Raw genomic sequence first — 23,449 nt, forward strand, 5'->3', positions numbered from 1 at the left:
TTCCACAGTAAATGAGATCTCTGTTCATTCCCTGAACTCTGGAAAGACAAAGTGTGTTTTAGCGAAACACCAGTTTGACTGGTGTTTGTATTAGTCAAAACACCAGCCCCAGGATAACATCTTTGCAAAACCATTCAATGGGAAAATAAGTTTGATATACCCTTCATTTTGGTGACTATAAAATATTATTACATGTATCCAAATATACAAGAGCCATAAACAAGATGCTCAGGTAGTTGCATTGATCCCAGAATTGTAGAAATTGAGATTGTTTGTTCATTCTGAAACAACTGCATTAGAAACAGAACAGATCTGATAGGAGTGCAGCCTGTTTAATGAGGGTAAAGAATGGTGTTTATTTTTTTTTAAAGAGGCTCCAAAATACCAGGGCTTAACGATAATGAGCCACAGGTGGGCTTGGTAACGTGGACTCACCAGGTGCCACGGATGAGGAGTGGGGGAGAAGGAGGCTGGGTCAGAGGCCTGGCACCTTGCTCAGCTACTCACCTCGACATACACTCCAGGCAAACTCTGACCCCCAGCACCTTTCAACTGGACCTTGCCACCATTAAGGACAAACATTTTCTTTGCTGCAAGGGGGAGGTAAGTTTTAAATTCCATCTCATGTTAATGATGGAGAGGGCACCATTTTTATTAAAATATTGTCCTGTTAGCATTTCTCTGCCACCTGGAACTTTCTTATTGTATCTTCCTTCTACTCCATGATGTCACAAAAAAGTAAAGCTCAAGGTCAGTCGCTTTGGTACATTTTCTCTGTGTATAAAGCTCATTCGGCATACAGCTAACCTCATCAGTATTTTGTTGGTTTGTTTTTTCCTTGTTTCTGGCCAGCTGGTCAATGAGTTTAAGGTAGCATTTGTCTGTGTGGAAATAAATGAAGAGCAGCCAAGTGAGAACAAGCAGAACTATTTATTCAGAGTTTGCTAAAGTTACGGGGACTCGGCTATGTTGTGTCACAGCAGAGACGCCAAGGCAGGCAGAGGAGAGGAGAAGGCAAGCTTTAGGAGATGAGGGGCTCTGGTGTGTCCTGAATGGAGGTCATTGGCACAGAGGTACTGAAAGCAAGCAAACTGTTGAAGCAGGGAATGGTGTCTTATTGGTTAGGGTGCATATTTGGCTTTCTCTAGTCGGTCCTACATTAGAAGCAGAAACAGAAATGGGATCTGTCATCTATTCATGACATGAACATGAGGGGTGGATTGTTACAGAAGTTGTTAGTTGGCTTTCTGGGTTGTTATTGGACATGATGGTCTGGCGTCCTTCAAGTCTGAGCGTGCTGCCTATTGTAGAAAAGGAATTTCCAGGGCAGGGTTTTTCTGGTTGTGGATCAAAGTTATACTTTTATGTATAGTAGTCTGGTCATTGTCCTTTTGTGCATTTGGGACCTTATCTGTAAGTTAGCTCATTTGTGGGCTTTTTAAAAATTACAGTACAGTTGCTTTACAATGTTGTTAGTTTCTGCTGTACTTCAATGCCAGTCAGCTATATGTATGCATATATCCTCTCCCTCTGAGCCTCCCATCTCACCCCCCTATCTAGGGCTATTTTTTTTTTTTAAGCCAGGGTTATAGCAGATGGTTTTCTCAAGGAATCTGAAGTCACCACTGTGACAGAATGAAGAATCCCACTGGTCCTCCATACTTAAAAATAGTTTTCCCCTGGACTTATGTAACACCACACTCGACTGGATCCATTACTATCTGACTGGTTAATTTTACTCAGTTCTCTCTCTTCCTCTATATTCTAATGAATCTTTACATTTTGTGGGGAGGAAGGATTTGGTCCTCATATTTTCTTTTTTATTTTTCCTCTAAGTTTTTTCCTTAGTAATGCATCTAGTTTCACAACTTTCATGTATCCTATACACTGAGGACCTGAAAACCATGTCCTCACATAATAGGTGTCCTGAACTCCATAAATGTAAAATGTAACTGAATCCTTGCCATCTCCACTAGAATGTCTGGAAAGCATCTCAGACTTCTAGGACAGCATAAAACTATTCAGTTCCACACCACAAGCACTGTCCACCCCTGGTTCTTACTCATCCATCTTAATGCGGGCTGTCCTAACACCATAGACTGTGGCTTAAACAACTGTCTTCTGACAGTTCAGAGGCTGGGATTCTGAGGTGAGGGTCTCAGCAAGGTCCAGTTCAGGCAAGAGCCTTCTTCCTGGCTTGCAGACGGCCAGCTCTGTGCTCTGTGCCCATGTGGCTGCTCCTGGTCAGGGTATGGAGAGGAGCGCTCTCTGTGCCTTCCTCTTATTGTGAAAAAAAAAAAAAGTGAAGTGAAAGTCACTCAGTTGTGTCTGACTCCTTGAAACCCCATGGACTATACAGTTCATGGAATTCTCCAGGCCAGAATACTGGAGTGGGTAGCCGTTCCTTTCTCTAGGGGAATCTTCCCAACCCAGTAATCCTACAATGGGGCTTCCCAGGTGTCTCAGTGGTAAAGAATGCATTCCACCTGCAATGCAGGAGACACAGGAGACGCAGGTTTAATCCCTGGGTCAGGAAGATCGTCTGGAGGAGGAAATGGAAATCCACTCCCCCACTCCAATATTCTTACCTGGGAACTCCCATGGACAGAGGATCCTGGTGGGCTACAGTCCATGGAGTCATAAAGAGACACAGTTGAGTGACTGAGCACGAATGTAATCCCTACAATAATATGAGGACCTCACCCTTATGTCACCACCTGGACCAAACAAACCCCAAAACGTCCTCATCTCTAAACCTTCAAGTTATGGTTTCAACATATGCATTTGGGTGGAGGGGACACAGCTGAGTGCCCAGCAAGACCCTAGTGAGTGACATCTATTCCCTCAGTCATTCGAGCTGGTGCCTAGAACCCTTGATTCCTCTCTTCATGTCCATGTCCAGTCCATCAGAAAACATCAGCTTTATCTCCAACACATGCTCCTCACCCAGACGTGTCTCAGCATTTCTGCCAGTGATATCTTGGTCCAAGCCACCATAATTCCTTGGCTACCAGTGGCTTCCTAACTGTGGAGGAGGAAATGGCAACCCACTCCAATATCCTTTCCAGAAGAATCCCATGGACAGAGGAGCCCGACAAGCTACAGTCCATAGGGATACAAAGAGCTGGACATGACTGGAGTGACTTACCACCACCACAGCTTCCAAACTGATTTGCTTTTCTCTGGTCTCCCTGTATGGTTGCTTTTTGTTTGTTTGTTTTTAAACTTGTTATTGTGTTTTAACAGTATAGCTGATTAACGATGGTTTCACGTGAACAGTTTAAGTGACTCAACCATACATAGACATGCTTTCCCTGTATAGTTGATTTGTTTTCACAGCATGGAGGATTTTACTAATGCTTTCTTCCTTATATAAAATCTAATCACTCCTCTACTTCCCAATTCACATGACAAAATAGGATTTTTCTCTAGCCTGTGAAGCCCTGTATGATCTCATTCCTGCCTCTTAGACATCATAGGTCCTCCTCTATCCTTTGTTTCACTAAATATGATTCTCTAACGTAACTAAGAATCTGTGTCTCAGTAACATGCTACTTGCTATTCCTTCTGCTTGATTCCCTCTTTCCAAAGGTTTCCACAAAGCTTTTTACTATTTGTCTTGAAGCCAGCAATCAAATACCATCTTTTCCAAGAGGACTTCCCTTCCTTTAAGAGATTCACAGACCTTCTCTAGCACACCCTCCTGTTACCTCTTCGTTGTAGCACTGAGTCCGTGAAACAGTGTTGATACTAAGTTCTTTGTGGCAATGAATTCCTTTTTTGATTCACTTGACATAATCACTGAACTGAGAACAGTACCAGACTCAGAGCAAAGACTGAACAAATATTTGTTGATTTATCAAGAGAAACTATGGTAGGGACAGTGCAAAAAAAAAAAACTGGTGAAAAAGAAGCAGTATTCAGGTTTCTTTAAGATACAGAAAAGTAGGCTGCCTTCTGGAGATTCAGGTTTCTTTAAGATACAGAAACGTAGGCTGCCTTCTGGAGATAACAACTGGCCGCTATGATGTTGATTGCCTGTAAAACATTCACGGGTCATTGGGAGAAAAGACATAACTTTGGCTTCTTTTGTCCCTCTAGAATTTCACCTGGGGAAATAAACAGAGGTAGAGGAATTTTGATCGATTCTGCCAAGGGTTAGCCATTCAGAAGCAGCAGTAATTAATTAAGGAACTAAAATTTAAGTACAGATAATCCATCACCTGAGGTGGAGCTCAGCACCAGGGCTAGAAATGGGTGAGAAGCAGCCTGGCTCTAAATTACAAAGGGCTTTAATAATATAGTAAGATTGTTCAGCAACTATTGCTTGTGTGCTCAGTCATGTCCAACTCTTTGTGACCCCATGGACTGCATCCTGCCAGGCTCCTCTGTCCGTGGGATTCTCCAGGCAAGAATACTGGAGTGGGTTGCTGTTTCCTTCTCCAGGTGATCTTCTCAACCCAGGGGTCTAATTGGTGTCTCTTGTATCTCCTGCAATTGCACGTGGGTTCTTTACCACTGAGCTACCTGGGAAGTCCTTACAAAGTGCTTTAAAAGAGGTGTCAAAATTTGCTGAGGGACAAGCTCTCCGATCAGATGTTAACAGCTGAAGACAGGTGGAGACTGTTTGGTTGAACAGTTGCCAATGAATCAGGCCTCATGTTAATGTTAATATGTTTCAATTTTGGTATAATTGGAAGAGCACTGATCTTGACATATATGTGTGTGTGTGTGTGTATAAATTAATTAACAAAAAAGGATTGTTAATCCTACAGTCTCCATCCCAATTTACCATTGAAAAATTTCAGGTGTTATTGACTATTGCAACCAAATATGTAAGATCTCCACAAAAGGAGATTCCATCAACCAGTAAAGAGTATAAAACCTCATGTAGAGGAGAGGAATTAATCCCAAACAAACAAAACATTTGGTTGATTAGTTTGAGCCAGTTCAGTGACAGCTCATGTCAACATGTCACAAGTGGATTTCTATTGTCTATATTTGCCTTTGTTGATGGGTCTGCTTTAAACTGGGCTTCCCTGGTGGCTCAAAGGTAAAGAATTTTCCTGCAATGCAAGAGACCTGGGTTCGATCCCTGTGTCAGGAAAATCTCCTAGAGGAGGGCATGGCAACCTACTTTAGTATTCTTGCCTGGAGAATCCCATGGGCAGAGGATCCTGGGAGGCTCTAGTCCATAGGGTTGCTAAGAGTCAGACACAACTGAAGGGACTTAGCATGCAGGCATGCTGCTTTAAATTGTGGGCATTGTCATGTTTACACTTTAAAAGCTAGGAAGGTTGTTGGTTTTTATGAAATGGTTAGTTACAGGCAGTCATATAACTATGATGATGTCGGGGTTAGAAAACTCAAGTCATGCACCCAGGAGAATGCCCTGAAAAAACAGACATTGTTCCTACTTGTGTTATAAAGTACTCAAGGAAGCACAGAAAACATGGCTTAAATTAAGCAAATATTTTTTTTTTATTTTATTTATTTATTTTTTAAATTGCCAAGACTGAAGTTGTAGTTTTGTCAGCTGCACCAAGAGAGGAGCTGTTTCTTAAGATTAGATTCACCCTGGAGGCTGTTTCTCAGCTGGAAGGGTGAGGGAAGGGTTTTCTTTTACATCAAAACCGACTCCTTAAATCTACTTTGTCACCTTTGAGAACTTTCTTTTCCATTTTTAATGTTGTTGTCGTTCAGTTGCCAAGTTGTGTCTGACTCTTTGCAACCCGCATGGACTACAGCATGCCAGACTTCCCTATCCTTCACCATCTCCCAGAGATTTCTCAAATTGATGTCCATTGAGTTGGTGATGCCATCCAACCATCTTATCCGCTGTCGCCTCCTTCTTCTCCTGCTCTCAATCTTTCCCATCATCAGAGTCTTTTCCACTGAGTCGGCTCTTCACATCAGGGGGCCAAAAGAGTGGAGCTTCGGCATGATTCGTTCCAATGAATATTAGGGTTTGATTTCCTCTATGACTGACTGGTTTGATCTCCTTTCTATCCAAGGGAGTCTCAAGAGTCGTCTCCAGCAACATAGTCTGAAAGCATCAGTTCTTTGGTGCTCATTTATAACAGTTATTATCTAATAGTGCACTACAGTCAGCCTCTGTATAGGTGGTCCTGCATGCATAGATTCAATAAATGTTCAAGAAAATAAATCTAGAAAGTTGCAAAATGCAAAACTTCAATTTGCCATGGCCAGCAACTATTTTCATAGTGTTTGCATTCTATTTACGACTACTTACATAACATTTACATTACATTAGTTGCTTTAAGTCATCTAGAGATGATGAAAAGTACCCTGGAGATGTATATAGCTTATATGAAAATACTACACAATTGTATGTTGATACAAGGGACTGAATATTCTTGGATTTGGTGTCCTTGGGTGGTCCTGAAACCAAAGCCCAGTGGACACCTAGGGTCGACTGTACTCTTAAAATATTTTGTTCATAGTATAAAATGATGAGGTTTCCCTGGTGGATCAGTGGTAAAGAATCCGCCTGCCAAGCAGGAGACATAGATTCAGTCCTTGGATTGGGAAGATACCCTGGAGGAGGAAATGGCAACTCACTCCAATATTCTTGCCTGGAGAATCCCATGGACAGAGGAGCCTAGTAGGATACAGTCCATGGGGTCACAAAGGGTTGGACATGATTGAGCAATTAACAGTTTTTCACATAAAATAATGATGTTGATGTTATAGACAATCTTGCATGTTTTTATTTTTTACTGTCACTTACTTTAAGAATTTCAGTTAGCTTTTGCATCTTAGGAGTATTATGCCTTTTTTATGGTTTATCACATGATATTGATTGCATTCGCTGTGCTATATAGAAGTATCTTACTGTTTATCCATTTTGTATTAAAACATAGCAGTGTGTATATCTGCTAATCCTACACTCCCAACCCATCCCTCTCACATGCTCCTTGCCCAACATTAATTTTAAAATACCACATTTGATTTCCAAGAGGTTCATGTTTAGAGAAAACTTTGTATTCATTCTCTTTTTGCTTATCTCTTACTATGACCTTGTATGACCTTGTGGGCTTCCCTGGTGGCTTAGACAGTAAAGAGCCTGCCTGCAGTGCGGGAGACCTGGGTTCGATCCCTGGGTTGGGAAGATCCCCTGGAGAAAGGAATGGCAATCCACTCCAGTATTCTTGCCTGGAGAATCCCATGGATGGAGGAGCCTGGTGGGCTACACAGTCCATAGGGTCGCAAAGAGTCGGACACGACTGAGCGACTTCACTTTCACTTACTATGACCTTTAAGTAAACATTTCAAATAATTGAAGAGCTGCTCATCCATCTACATTCTGATTTTTCCTCTTTACTTGAATGCTATGGAATATGCCTTCTTAAGTAAGTCATTTGTATTTCCTTTAGGGGAAAAAAAAAAAAAACAAAACCCAACACTTTCCAAGCTTGTCTCTTGAGGAAGGAGGATGTTCAGATAAAGTTTGCCAGTAGCTTCCACAAGAGTCAAAATGACACTTTTATCTCCCTTGTGCTCTAATACACTGCCAGAGATAAGAGAGAGTCAGAGAGTGAGGGAGGACAGACAAGGAGAGCCAGAGCCAAAGAAAAACAGAGAGGAGTGCTCACTGTTGGACCAGTGGGGAATCATACAGAACAATGCGGAAGACAAAGGACTGAGCAAGTTAATTATGCCTGGAATAGTCTTTATCCTGGTGAGTAATGTATACTTTAGAAATACACTGTGTGCACTTACATTTCTAAGATACTTCAATTATGCTATGTTATATAAAGCTCTTTGTTCTATTTATACAGATCATTTGCCTTTGGCTTAATAAATTGTCTCCCTCTTTCCCAGAAGGGCATGTTTGGCAGAAGAAAAAATTCCTCTGGGTGGAAATCAGGCTTTGTAAGTGACACATGCCAGGTTGTGTGTTTTCCCCTGATAGCACCACATTTGGGACTTGACCGAGATGCCCAAGAAGTCTTCATTATTAAGAATATATGTTTCTCTGGTGGCTTCCGTTTGCAAAATGAGCTTCTGCCACATATTAAACATAGATAGCCGATGCCACTTTATTGCTGCTGGTCTATTCAGCATCTCTTTTCACAGAACACAATCTGCATAATTAGAAAATAGCCCAACTTCTGTATCTGGTGCAACAGGAGTGTAAAGATGCGGCACTCTTGCTAGTGTTTCACATGCCAACCTTCATAACACAAACGTGATAATAACATTCTTTCAATTTTGTAGTGGTAATAGGTACACTGGATAGCGTTGAGGAAACTACAAGTGAGACAAAGGAAAGATATGAATTTATTAAGACAAGTGAAACATCACATTAACTTAGATGTCAAGTAAAATTTGGGGAGAATTTACTACAGCAGGAAATGACCATTTATCCATAGCATCACCAAAAGTAATTGCAAGACAAATGAGACAGCTTGTTTCATATAAACCAGTCCACAAACTATTCATAGTATTGCTCTACATTTTCTATTCATAGTTTTCCCATCATTCATTTCTGTCCCATTTAACTAAATCTCCTCAAGAGGTTTTTAGGTATCTTCTAAAATACCCTCATGTGGTATCTCTGTCATTTGTGAAAATGTCAAGTTTTACATATGATAATATTAAGGGATTACAAAAAAATGAAATATGAGGCCAGCATTTAATTTAGTGGTATGATATGTACATTGGTAACTTGTAAATTAAATCCAGCCAGACTTGATTAAGTGCTAACAATACGCACAGTGTGTATGTCAGTCATGTCCAGCTCTTGGCAGCCCCATGGACTACAGCCTGCCAGGCTCCCCTGTCCATGGGATTTCCCAGGCAAGAATACTGGAGCGGGTTGCCATTTTTGCCATTTCCTTCTCCAGCGGATCCCCCTGACCCAGGGGTTGAATCCATGTCTCCTGCAGTGGCACGTAGGTTCTTTACCAGCTGAGCCATCAGGGAAGTTCACTCTATACATAGAAATATCTTAAGTATTAAAAGGTAAATGAATAGGCTGCTTCAAGTTGCTTGGAGTACCAGATCTACTTTGAATTAGTCATTTCGATTCAGAACCTTCTTTGTAGGGTCTGTGTTGATTTAAGGCTATTTTGCTGTCTTTGAGGGAAAAAATGCTTACTGTATTTTTTATAGGGAATTGGACTTGAAAAATTTCCAACTTTGTGTATATTTTTGACTGTGTCTTTAGAATGTTTTCATAGGAAAAAAAATCTAAGTTAAAAACTTTATAAAGTAAATTGAGGTTTTATATATTAATGTATTCATTGAAAAGATAAATTGCAATAGAGTCATTGAACAGGAGGCAAGTGTGCTCAAATTGCTCTTTCAACAGCATTATTACTGATTTGAGAGTTTTCATCTGAAAATGTATGTGCATGCATACACTTGCACACAGATATTTAACTGTATGTATATATTTTACATCTTCATCTTTGTCTCTGCCTGTATCTACATCCATATCTGTATAACAGTTTGTATGACTGACCATCTGTATCTAATTATGTCCCTACAATGAGATTTGTCTGTGAGTTAGGTTTGTATCCTTACTTTTTTACTGAGCAATATGTCATACATATTCTTCCAGTTATTAGACCCACAAAATATATATGTCTCTGTTTGTATGTAGATAATATGATGAGTAGATAGATGTAGATCATTATTTTCCTAACTAATCAGTATCCTATATTATGGTATTCCATGCTCATTTCACTAAGATTCATTATAAATTATATAGATTACTTAACAAACTTTATTATTATAAGTAGTGCTTTTATGTATGTCTTTATTAATTGATATTATTCCCTTAGCTTTTTCCTCTGCTTTTGATTTATTGATAAGACATAATGTATGAATATTTCAAATATTTACACATATTACTCAGTTGTCTACAAAAATGTTGAGTCACTTATATTTCTACTTCTTCTTAATGCGTATTATCATTGTGACTAAAATTTTTTCACTCAAATAAGCAAAAAGTTGGTAGTTCTTTGTTTTTACTAGTTCATCTTTTCATTTGAAAAATAACTTTTCTATCCATTCCCTTTTGTATGTTCAATGGCTTTTAAATATGAATTTTTCATTTTTCTACTGTGATAATTATTCATTTTTTATATTATGATAATTTTAACATAATATGGATATTTACTTACTATCATAAATCGGACATACTTTTTTGCCTGATTTTATTTTTTTATACTTTATGATTTTAAGAAAATTTAGAAGCAGTTTCCCTAAGGAAAGTCTTAATGTTCATGTAGTTAAACCCAACATTTTTTCTATTTATGATTTATGATTTTACCTTCATGCTTAGAAATGACTTTGCTACGTGATATAGATTATTTATATGATGTATGTACCATTTATATTTTCATTTAACTTTTATGCTAAAATATCTGTGTAAACACAGATTTTTTTTTTCCAGTTTAGATGTAAGGTTTCTTAATAACTCTCCAGTAGTCCCAACATAAGTTTTCACATAAGACTTATCTGTAACCTTGAAATGCCACATTTTTTATCTATTAGGCTTACATATGTGTATGTGTGAACATACAAACACATATATAACTTATATGACTATTACATAAATTATTCTTTACAATTAAGTGCTAATGGGCTTCCCAACTGGCAATAGTGGCTAGTCTTAAAGAACCTGCTTGCCAATGCAGGTGACATAAGAGACATGGGTTCAATCCCTGGGTCAGGAAGATCCCCTGGAGAAAGAAATGGCAATCCACTTCAGTATTCTTGCCTGGAAAATTCCATGGACAGAGGAGCCTGGTGAGCTACAGTCCATGAGGTAGTAAAGAGTCAGACATGACTGAGCACATACTGTTGAAAATTTGTAAATTTATAAATATATATGTATGTGTGTTTATATATTTAAATAATAATACACATTTCATATACTGCATGTAATTTGTGAGTGGATAGATCATAAAATTGAATCAGATTCTTATTTTTCTAATGTGTTTAACTGATTTATTTGGATTCAATGATAAGCAGTCAGGTCAAGAGGACATTTTGCACAGTGCATGAATTATTCCACCTAAAAAAAAATAAATGTAAGTTCCAGTAGAATCCCGACACAGGTCAAATACTTCCAAGTTAGCTTTGCTGCACACTCTTTCTCTGATAATACACTGATAATCCACCAAGCCAAGGGCTCATCACATGCTGCCTCTCTTAAGCATTTCCTGATGCCATCATTACTCTAATCTGGTGCCAGGCATGATCAAAATGTATATTCACATCATCTACTTTAAGCAATTCTCTGGAGGATGTTTTGAATGCCCTGTGTTCAGATAACATACAGCACTCAAATGCATGAATATTATCTTGGCAAAAATAAGTAGAGAAAGAATAGATGTTTAGAAGCAGGCAGTTAGCGGGGAGGAAGACCAGAGCCTTCAAGTGGGTGTGTTGTGGACAGGTATTCTTCATCTTTAACTTCAGTTTATACTCATGAGAGACAAGAAACAGGGTCAACTGGTGTTTACACTAATTCCAAAATGATTGAAAGAAATTTGAACTTTAAGTAAGTTGATGATGTCTCCAGGGCTGTGTTTGGCCATCAGCAACCTCTGAGGCCCCAGCTAGTGCCCTTGTCACCTGCACGTGTGTAAAGGACAGGTCTCCCTAAATAATAATTGCACCTTCTTGTGTGCCAAGTGCTGACTTTTGTTTGTTTGTGTGATTCTCCCTCCTTATAAGCATGCCATTCTTGTAGGCACTGTTCCTTTATTAGACACATACAGACAGGATAGTTTCCGTGTTGTGAAATAAACTAAAGCCATAAGGGACAACTTCAACTCCAAAAGCAGGTAATTGGGGGTCCAGTTATCAATGGTACAAAGAGATTCACATCAGGGTTCCTTAAATGATGATTTTCCTTCTATATGTGTGAGCAGTTTCACTCTCCCCCATCCCAACCCCCTGTCACATTGTTCACTCTTTGACAGAGAAAGAGAAAGGAAAACACAAAATGCAATGAAGAACAATCTTTTGGGGGGTACTTCAAAATGAAAGGGAAATACAATTTTTTGGAAAATGATAAAATGTAGAGGATGTTGATTTAGTTGCAGTGAAGTGAGGTTTCCGTGAAATACACAAACATAAATGGATACTGGAAATTTGAAGAAAAAAAAAAAAGATTTAGAACGTCCCTTTTTCTTGTAAATAAGATTGTACAAAAACTATCTTTTTTTTTTTTTTTATTGGCGTGTAACTGCTTTACAATGTTGTGTTAGCTTCTGCTGTAAAACAGTGAATCAGCTGTAAATATACATATATCTAGGGCTTCCCAGGTGGTGCTAGTGGTAAAGGACCCACCTGCCAACACAGGAGACATGAGTCACAGGTTCAGTCCCTTGGTCTGGAAGATCCCCTGGAGGAGGGCATGGCAACTCACTCCAGTATTCTTGCCTGGAGAATCCCATGGACAGAAGAGCCTGGAGGGTTACAGTCCTTGGGGTCCCAAAGAGTAGGACATGACTGAAGCAACTCAGCACTCACACATACATATATCCCCTCCCTCTTTAGCTTCCCTTCTCACTCCCATCCCACCCCTCTAGATGAACCCTGAGCTGAGATCCCTGTGCTGTACAGCAGCTTCCCATCAGCTACCTATTTCACACATGCTAGTGTATATACGTTAACGCCCACCCTCCCCTTCCCACTCTGTGTCCATATGTCTATTCTCTGCATCCATGTCTGTATCTTTAAAACACGCTTGAGATACGGGGGTTGGGATTGATTCCTTGATATTTTTCCAGGACCTGCTTCCTCTACTTCTTTCCTGTCTTTTTCCAAATCATTTACCAACCAAGATCCAGCTCCATCGTGGTGTTGTCTGGTACACTGGGTTCTCTCTTCATTTTACATATTTCAAAGTCCCAAAATTCATACGGTACACACTTTTATATTAATGATTATGTTAAAACTTTAATATATAAATTCTACCTATATTTGACATATATTACTTTTTCATGTTATTTTGCTTCTGTGTCATGATCCATGTTTTTGCTAGAACAATTGACCAGCAAGGATGGTAAAGTGTGTTTATTGCTATCAGGACACACCTGGACATACATGTGGTTGTCACTAAGGTAGCATCTAGCAGGCTTCCTCTTATTTTATCTATCCAGGAGAGGTTTCTGAACTGACCATGGACTTGATCCAACTTAGTGGATACCCATGCTTTTGTTATTCATTAAATATCTACATGACTTCAAGTTGAAAAGGCACCCTGTGTAATGACATAAACAGAGGCTATGAAATCAGAAAGACCTGGGTTGGTGTCTTGACTTTACCAGGTAGAAATTATATGACCTGGAGAATAGCATTTGTTTGAACCTCAGTTTCTTAATCTGTCACAAGGGAAGGAAAATTCTACCTCATTTAAATATTCTAAGGATTTGAAACATGCATTTTGAAATTGCAAATAAAAAATATAAATATGTAAGATTCCAAATAAATAGTAGGTGTTGTTGCGAGTCCTAAAAATCAAAAAAGTTAAGGAAAACTGAAGTGAATAAAGGAAATAGTCTTTGTAGAAACATACACTAATCAAATAATCACACAAATACATGTAAAATTCCATCAATAATAAAAGTGCTGCTGAAATGCTTAGAGTAGGAAAGTGGGATGCAGGATGAATGGAAGAGATGATGGTGCTGATGCAGGTGGGGCAGGCAGGAGAGGGGGGACCCACCGGAGGCTAGCAGGAGGTGATGGCAAGTTAGACAAAGTGAGGTTGGATGGAAAGAAGCAGACCAATTCAAGGGCTATTTTCAAAGTAAAGTCATCAGATTAATGATGGATTGTATATGGAGAGAGAACAGAAAGAATCATCGTTAAGTTTTTCAAGCATTATTCTACAACCATAAAGCTGATTATTAGGCAGAAATCTGGGGAAGGAAGTCTATTTGGTAAAAACAAGTTGAACTTGAGGTGCCTTTCAGATGTCCAAAGGAGACATCTGGTCAGCAGCTAAAACACAGCGGACTTGACTGGATGAAGGATGAAATCTCTGCAGTGACTTGTGCTCCTGTGGTTGTAGAGGAGATCACCGAGGGAGAGAGGAAAAATAAGATAGACAAGGGGCAAAGACTGAATCTTTGATAACTGAGCAGAGGAAGGTGTTCCTGCCAAGGAGAGAGAGGGTGGGCATCAGAATTTAAGAGGAGAAGGAGACCAAGGGAGATCGTATCAGTAAAGCCACAGGAAAAGAATGTTACAAATGAAGCCACGGGGAAAGCATGCTGTAAGAGTCAGCTCATCATTCCGGTGGCTCAGACGGTAAAGAACCCACCTGCCAGTGCAGGAGACATTGGTTCTATCCATGGGTCGATAAGATCCCCGGGAGAAGGAAATGGCAACCCACTCTAGTATTCTTGTATTCTGTATTCAGTATTCTGGTGGGCTACAGTTCATGGGTCACAAAGAGTCAGACATCACTGAGAAACTAACATTTTTAAGTAGAAAAAATGCAGAAACTATCTTACTGTGGTTGATATGATAGAAGTCACATGAGATTTCAGCAAGTTGCACAGCAGGGAGAGATGAATTTGGAGGAGTCTGGACTGTCTTTGGTTGAGGATGGGATGGAAGATGAGGCCAGGAGACAGCTGGGTGATGATGGCATTTCTTAAAAAATTTAACTGTAAATGAGGTAGATGGATTTTTTTTTTAATTTACACAATTCATCTCATGACCCTCGGTCACTTCTCTGTGTTCTCCCTTTTCCCTTTTAAATGTAACATTTACAAATGAACTATTTCCCCATGGCTTGCTCCTTCTGGAATCTTCTCCATTCTATCTCCCAGCGTTTTGGGAGGGCAAGACTTTTAAGTCATCCTTATAAATCATGTCTTTATCCCATGCCTCACAAACCATTTGGGGGTAAATCCCATTGGCTGTATCATCGTCAAAATGTATTCAGAATGAGAATGTTTTCATCATCTTCCACAGAAAACGCTCTGGCCCAAGACATCTTCATACTTCATTTGAATAATTTCAAGATCTCCCTAAGTTCCCTCAGTGCCCAGTCTTGCCCCTTCCCCCAAACCAGTTCTCAACAACACAGCCAAATAGGTGCTTTTAACACATATTTTCATTCTTTTACGTATGCAGTTGCTAAGTTGTGTCTGACTCTTTGTGACCCCATGGACCCCTCCAGGCTCCTCTGTCCATGGGATTTCTTAATGGAGTGGGTCATCATCTCCTTCTCCAAGGAATCTCTCAACTCAGGGAGTGAACTCATGTTTCCTGCATCTCCTGCATTGGCAGGTATATTCTTTACCACTGAGCCACCTGAGAAGTCCTGCAGAAACTATAGTAGAGCAGACATTGTCAAGTGATTGTATCATTGTCCTATTGCTAACAACTCAAAAACTGCCTCATACATTGTAGATGCTCATTTGTATATTAATGAAGAAGGAAGATAGCTATGGGGCTGAAAAGGGGTAGAGATACAGACTGTGAGTATGAGCTGAGTGTAGAACCCGTGAAAGTCCATCACATATACAGTGGATGACAAACAGGTTCCAGTAAAAGGAATCAATGAGTAACCACACGTGTAAAGAACACTTGCAGAGACTGAGGTGGGAAAACAAGAGGAAGTTTGAAGATTGCATATTTATGCCAGGTACCTTAGAAAATCAAACAAAATGAGAACTGAATAACTCTCTAGGGGTTTGTCTAATAGAGGTGGTTGAGGATGTTGAAATTAACTATTTACAGAGAAGTTACTTAAATTTAAGTGTGGGGACAAGATTGCACTAGGTTGAGATGATGATGAGATATAAGAAAATGAGAAAAGAAATGAATGGAAGAAATGCTGAGAGTACTGATACACTGGGAACTGATGATCACAGGAGAAAAAAATTTTAATTCTACCATTTATTTTTGCTCTTAAGTAGGAACTGAGAAAAGAACTAAAAGAAATAAAAGAAGGGGGGAAAATGACTGTATTATAACGCAAGTTCTTGTTGTGCCATTAAACAGATCTGTGCTCTTCTGTGAATGGACTGTTGCTGCTGCTGCTGCTAAGTCACTTCAGTCGTGTCCGACTCTGTGCGACCCCATAGACGGCAGCCCACCAGGCTCTGCCATCCCTGGGATTCTCCAGGCAAGAATACTGGAGTGGGTTGCCATTTCCTTCTCCAGTGCATGAACAGGAAAAGTGAAAGTGAAGTCGCTCAGTCATGTCTGACTCTTAGCGACCCCATGTACTACAGCCTACCAGGCTCCTCCGTCCATGGGATTTTCCAGGCAAGAGTACTGGAGTGGGGTGCCATTGCCTTCTCCGGAATGGACTGTAGTGAGGAGGTATTACTCCCAGCTTAGACCAGTCCCCTTCAGTCAAGAGCAGTTTCATGTACTTACAGCATTGCACGGTACAGAGGTTAACACTTTTTATGTGGCCCATGCTGTGAACATAGTAGGGATACCTGTCCTACAAGAATTCTTACACATCTGACTAGGAAGATGTATTATATCCATTGCAGAATTATTAGTAATAGCAAACAAAATAGAAATAGTCTCAATCTATCCACAGAGACTGAGGATATATAATAGAATTAACAATGAAACATTACTCTGCAATTTAAAAAGAACTATAACCTTAAGGAGACTTCATCCATCCATAAACCTAGTCTCTACCTGAAAAGGCTGACTTTCTCTGGCCCTTTCATATATGTAAAGAGTGTCTTCTCTCATCACTGCTGTGTTTCCTCTTTCTAATTTTTGGTCACTCAGATTGTAAAGAATCAGCCTGCAATGTGAAAGACCTGGGTTCAATCCCTGGGTTGGGATGATCCCTGGATAAGGGAATGGTACCCACTCCAGTATTCTTGCCTGGAGAATCCCATGGACAGAGGAGCCTGGAGGACTACAGTCCATGGAGTCGCAAAGAGTCAGACACAACTGAGAAACTAGCACTTCTTTGAACACCTGGAAAGTTATTGGAGCTGCTGGGCTCTGGTTATTTCATTTCCCTAAATCATAGATATGACTCCATTTTGTCTAGAAACAGATTAGGAGTAGTGAGTATTTTTCAAAAAGGGAGTAAAGCAGGGGCGTCTGGTGAGCATTGAGTGCAGCAGTCCAGTAACCAGTGTTTCAGTATTTCTCTTGGCTCCCTCCAGACGATTGTGTCTGCACAGATCCCATAGCCAGATATTTCAGGACCATAAATCAGATGGATTCCTAGGATGGGGAGATTGTACCTGGGTCACAACTTCTGAATCCCAGCTGGAACTCTCTCCTGGGTTTTCTCCAATTCACAAAGTATTACCATTTGTTTTTGTGCAATCTAGGTATATAGTTTGCAAACCAACATGCAGGTTTGCAATATGTTGGCTCCAAAATCCCAAACATTCCAAGTCTACGAATCTTTCTAATCTTTAAATGACCTTACCATGGCTTTTATTTTTTGTTTTGTTTTTATTAAACAGAATGCCCAAAACAGTTTAGCCCAAAGTGTGTCTAGACTTTTCACTTGCCAACTGAGCCCTGATTGGATCAGTCTATTTGGCATATCAAATGTTGCTTTTCTTCATCAATAACTCTTAATACTCTTTCACATGGATAATGAATTATATACAGTTGGTGATTGGCATGTAAAATCTGCATTCACTAAAATATGAGAATGAGGGATAAGTAAGCATAGCCAGGAAGCATTGCCATGAAGTATTTAAGATCCATTCTCATGTAAAAAAATTTAGCAGAATCCTTCCTGAAAACTCAACCCCTAATTTAAGAATCAGTCATTGAAATCTCAACAAGATTTCAGGGGGAACAGTTTTCTAAGCTATGAAGTATGAGATGGTGTCTTCAGAAAAGATTACGGTACATTTTTTTTGTCTAGAATTTCAATGGAAGAGATTGTAAGAAAATGAGAAATACATATACATAGGTAAAACTGCAAACTATATAGTAGTCAATGAAAAGTACAAAGTGTGATTCAGTAAAAATTGTAGGAATACTGTTTTGATACTCAGATATATTGACAGCATTCATTAGTTATTAGAGCTCTTGAACAAAAGAATATTTGAGGAGTACATGCAAGAAAGAGATAAACTGATAGGGTTTATTCATTTTTTAAGGAAAAGATACAGAGGCAATGTAATCACCCCAAAACATTTTGGAGCAGTGTAAATAGTCAAGAATTCATACCAGAATTCCATGATGTGGTGAAAAATGTTTAATGGAAGGAACTGGGATCCAAACCTCAAAGAGCTAGATGCTCCCGCATGCTCGTAGCAGCACTGTTCACAGTAGCCAAGGTGCGGAAGCAACCTAGGTGTGCATCAGCAGATGAATGGACAAAGAAGATGTGGTGTGTGTGTGTGTGTGTGTGTGTGTGTGTATGCAATGGAATATTATCTTTAATAAAGAAGAAGATCCCACCATTTGCAAAAAAATGGATAGACCTGGAGGGCATTATGCTAAACTAAATAAGCTAGACACAGAAATACAAACACTGTATCATCTCACTTACAGGTGGAACCTAAAATAGTCAAACTCATAGAAGCAGAGAGTAGAAGAGTGATTGCCAGGGGCTGGGGGATGGAGGAAAGGGAAGTGATGGTCAAAGGGTGCAACATTTCACAGGCATAAAGTAAATAGTTTCTAGAGATTACTATATAGCACTTATAGCTAACAATACTATGTTGTACACCTAAGATTTTGTAAGAAGGTAGATCTTCTGTTAAATGTTCCTACCATACACTAAATAATTATAATAATGAGATGAGAGGAATAATTGAGAGATGATGGGTATGTCTATTACTTTAATAGTGGTAATGATTTCATAAGTGTATACTTATTCTCTAACTTATTGAGTTATATACATTAAATATGCACAACATTTACATGCCAATTATACCTAATTAAAATTATATACGTCTATGTTTGTGTGCCGTATTGTGCTTAGTCGCTCAGTAATGTCTGACTCTTTGCGACCCAATAGACTGTAGCCTACCAGGATCCCCTCTCCATGGGTTTGTCCAGGCAAGAATACTGGAGTGGGTAGCCTATCCCTTCTCCAGGGAAACTTTCCAATTCAAGAATTGAACCAGGGTCTCCTGCATTGCAGGTGATTGTTTACTTGCTGAACTACCAGAAAAGCCCACATGTGTATGCATGTATGTATGTGTATATAATGAAGGTCTTTCCAGCTGGCACTGGAAAAATGGTAAAGAATCCGCCTGCCATTGCAGGAGACTTAAGAGACACAGGTTCGATCCCTGGGTCAGAAAGATCCCCTGCAGGATGGCATGACAACCCACCCTAGTATTTTTGCCTGGAGAATCCCATGGACAGAGGAACCTGATAGGCTACAGTCCATGGGGTCACAGAGAGTCAGACATGACTGAAGCAATGTAGCATGCATATATGATGAAACGATCACTAACAGAGTCATGCATTAGGAATTAAATAGGTACTTGTTTAATAGTCATATATTATTAATAATAGTTTTAATTTAAAAGTATTTTCCAAGGGTGGGATGATTTGAGAGAATCGCATTGAAACATGTATATGCCCATGTGTAAAATAGATGACCAGTACAAATTCGATACATGAAGCAGAGCAGTCAAAGCCAGTGCTCTGGGACAACCCAGAGTGACAGGGTGGGGAGTGATGTGTGTAGGGGGCTGTTCAGGATGGGAGGACACATGTACACCCATGGCTGATTCATGCTGATGCGTGGCAAAAACCACCACAATATTGTAATTAGCCTCCAATTAAAATAAATAAAATAATTTAAAAAGTATTTTCCAAAAAAAATTAATCATATATTAAAATAATTTTGATATCTGTACTTCTAAATCTATTGTAAGCATTTTTTACAATATTGAATATTTTGAACAAAAAAATGTCGCCTTTTGAGTAGCATTCAGATCCTTCTAGGACACAGTCAGGAACACCCTCGAGAGTCACTTTCTACTTTCTAATTCCTTAATTCTGTGCTTTGCCACAGTTTTGATTCCATGACTTCCTAGCTCCACTGGGCTCACACTCACATGTCTGGAGTATGCTTTGTCTTGTGTAACCCCCAACTTTTAGACTAATGTAATGCAAACTCCACCAGCGCTGAAGCCCCTACACCCACCCTCTGTTACCCTCTGCCTGTTAGTCCTCACAAAGAGTGTGTCTTTGTTTATATCAACCAGAATTCTATCATTTTGATGGAGAAATGCATTAACATTCTCTCTGCTGGCATCATTGCCTGAATAAATTGTCTTGAGGGATTTAGGAAGGTCCAGTAATAGAGATAATAGCATTAATCTTTCTGATTAGGTGTGCTCATTAGTTATGATTAATCTGGGGGAAATTAACACTTTGTTATTGTTCATGAGTAATATAATTATACTTGAAGATCTATTTGCAATATGTTCATATTTAATATGTTAAGAGAAACACTGTGTGTGAAGCATTAACTTTTAAGTCATTTCACTAAGGCTAACTTCCCTCTGTTCAAAAGATAACTATTTTCAAGAATCGTTTACAATTTTCAATTTTATCCCAATGCAAGCCATCATTGGGCTTCCTGGTGGCTCAGACAGTAAAGAATCCACCTTCAATGCAGGAGACTTAGGTTCCATCTCTGGGTTGGGAAGATCCCCTGAAGGAGGGCATGGCAACCCACTCTAGTATTCTTGCCTGGAGAATCCCAAGGACAGAGGAGCCTGGCAGGCTGCAGTCAATGGGATCATAAAGAGTTGGACACGACTAAGTGACTAAATCTTTCACTTTAAAGCCATCCTTGTTGGATAGATTTGAATATTTACGCTCTGTATTTGAGTCTAAAGTAGTTTTAATTATTTTTTATTGTGAAATGATATTTCTTTCAGACTCTAACCTACAAACACCAGAGTTGAGATTAAAAATATACCAGTCACGATCCAATCCAATCATACTCCATAGAATTAACTATGTTTGGTCTTTTTTTTTTCTTTTGTATTTCCAGTTCTTTGGATAGTTTTCTCCATCTTAAACAATACATCTTTATCAAGTTTACATCCTTGTTGACATCCCACTGTGAAAACCAGGGACTAATTACCTCTCACTACTTCTATACCATTCCCAAAATCCTCTTGCCTTTTCCTATCCACTTCTAAATTTTTAATAATCTCACAGCATTTGGTTACCTATTTAACTTAAAATAATAGGCCAAAAGGAAATTTCATAAATATTAATAAAGTGAGGATTCCTTGCTGTATTGAATGTCCCAATGCTGTTTGACATCTCATCTACAGCTAAAGATGTTTCTCAAATTATGATCCATTTTCCATTGTTAACTTTTTCATTTATTCATCATACACATTTTCTCCCATATTCTCAATGTTCCAAAAATGCTTCATGGTCATGTTTAGCCATTCATATTTCATACTGAAGAACCAAGTCATTTAGCATATGTAACTGATATGAATATTCTCTGCTAGTGTGAATTATGGAGAAGGCAATGGCACCCCACTCCAGTACTCTTGCCTGGAAAATCCCATGGACCGAGGAGCCTGGTAGACTGCAGTCCCTGTGGTCGCGAAGAGTCGAACACAACTGAACGACTTCACTTTCACTTTTCACTTTCATGCATTGGAGGAGGAAATGGCAACCCACACCAGTGTTCTTGCCTGGAGAATCCCAGGGATGGGGGAGCCTGGTGGGCTGCCGTCTATGGGGTCACACAGAGTTGGGCACAACTAAAGCGACTTAGCAGCAGCAGCAGTGTGAATTAAGGTTGATATCCCCAAAATTGCCCATAAAAGGTAGCTGTCTGTGGATTTCTGAACTTGACTTTAGTATGTGTGTAGAAAGTAGGCTAGGATCCTCTCCCACCAAATGCCAATTTGTAAAGGATGATAACTTGATGCCAACATCAAAGGTGAAAGCCCTGCTGTCTGCAGGCAGATCATTGCACATTTTTAGAGAAATACTGTGCTTTTTCTTGTGTGTAAATGCCATGCTCCCAGTAACTCGGAAAAAGAGTTTGGAAAGATCTACGTGGATCATGGAGTGGTCCCTCTGATCTGGGACCACTATAGAGATTGTGTAAGATAAACTTTGTGTTTTCAATCCTGTTATACTCTTCCAGTTTTTGTTCCTGTTATGTCTGTGTTTGGAGTTCTTGGGGAGCAATGTTGGAAAAATCAACTCTTTATGTTCACTATAGCCTTGTCTAGGGTAGAATTCCTATATAAATTCCAATTATAAATTCCTATATATAAATAAAACCCTATATATAAATTCCTATATAAAGAAATCCTATATAGACTTCCTATCGAGAAAGCTGAGCACTGAAGAATTGATGCTTTTGATCTGTGGTGTTGGAGATGACTCTTGAGAGCCCCTTGGACTACAAGGAGATCCAACCTGTCAATTCTAAAGGAAATCAGTCCTGAATACTCACTGGAAGGACTAATGCTGAAGCTGAAACTCCAATACTTTGGCCACCTGATGCAAAGAACTGACTCATTGGAAAAGACCCTGATGCTGGGAAAGATTGAAGGCAGGAGGAGAAGGGGACGACAGAGGATGGGATGGTTGGATGACATCACCAACTTAACAGGCATAAGTTTGAGCAAGCTTTGGGAGTTGGTGATGGACAGGGATGCCTGGAATGCTGCAGTCCCTGGGGTAGCAAAGAGTCAGACATGACTGAGCAACTGAACTGAACTGAACTGAACTGAGGGTAGAATTCCACTACCAATGCAAGAGATATGGGTTTGATCCCTGTGTTGGGAAGATCCCCTGGAGCAGGAAATGGCAATCCACTCCAATATTCTTGCCTGGGAAATCAGAGGAGCCTGGCGGGCTACAGTCCACAGGCTCACAGAAGAATCTCATGTCTCCTACTTTAGCAGGTGGATTCTTTACCACTGAACGACATGGGAAGCCTGTCAAATGCATTCCTAATTGATATAACCAGCCTGCCCCGAGACTTAGCCCACCCTAGCATGTTTTCCTCTTTGATGTGAAATTATTCTATTTAGAACTTTTTTTTAACTGTCATTCAAAGGGACATTGTAAGGGGAGAAAATCACACTTATGCTCAATCAGTCACAGGAAACCAGAAGCAAGGCCATGTGTCAGTAGATCTTGACCACACAGCAACTGAGTGTATGTCTAAGACTAAAGCGTCATATTGGTAGGAACTGGTGAATATACACAAGTGAGGATGTCTGCTGTTAATCTTCTGCTGGGTGTATGGAGAGGGAGACCGCCCCAGGTGCCCAGGGTGGCCAGTTGTAGACACTCCAGCACCTCCAAAAGGAGAATTCCTTCTCTGTGTTCACTTAAGTGTCTGTCTCATCCTTCTGAGCTTGGAAGGATGCAGACAGACATTCACCAAAATGCCAAAAGACCAATGTTGAATATTCCCAATCATTATTTTGTTCATACAATGAAAATTTATTGAGTAACTACAGTCTCTTGAGCACTT

The 23,449-nt window shown here is 39.7% G+C and overlaps 1 protein-coding gene across 1 annotated transcript in view; it reads left to right on the forward strand.

Moving 5' to 3' along the window:
- GALNTL6 (polypeptide N-acetylgalactosaminyltransferase like 6) overlaps positions 1-23,449 on the forward strand; it is a 1,429,734-nt gene that overhangs the window by 278,866 nt on the left and 1,127,419 nt on the right. The window lies entirely within an intron of this gene.

The sequence above is a fragment of the Giraffa tippelskirchi genome, chromosome 1, assembly GCF_054371585.1.
Source record: "Giraffa tippelskirchi isolate mGirTip1 chromosome 1, T2T-mGirTip1v1.2.pri, whole genome shotgun sequence".
NCBI classification, from domain to species: domain Eukaryota; kingdom Metazoa; phylum Chordata; class Mammalia; order Artiodactyla; family Giraffidae; genus Giraffa; species Giraffa tippelskirchi.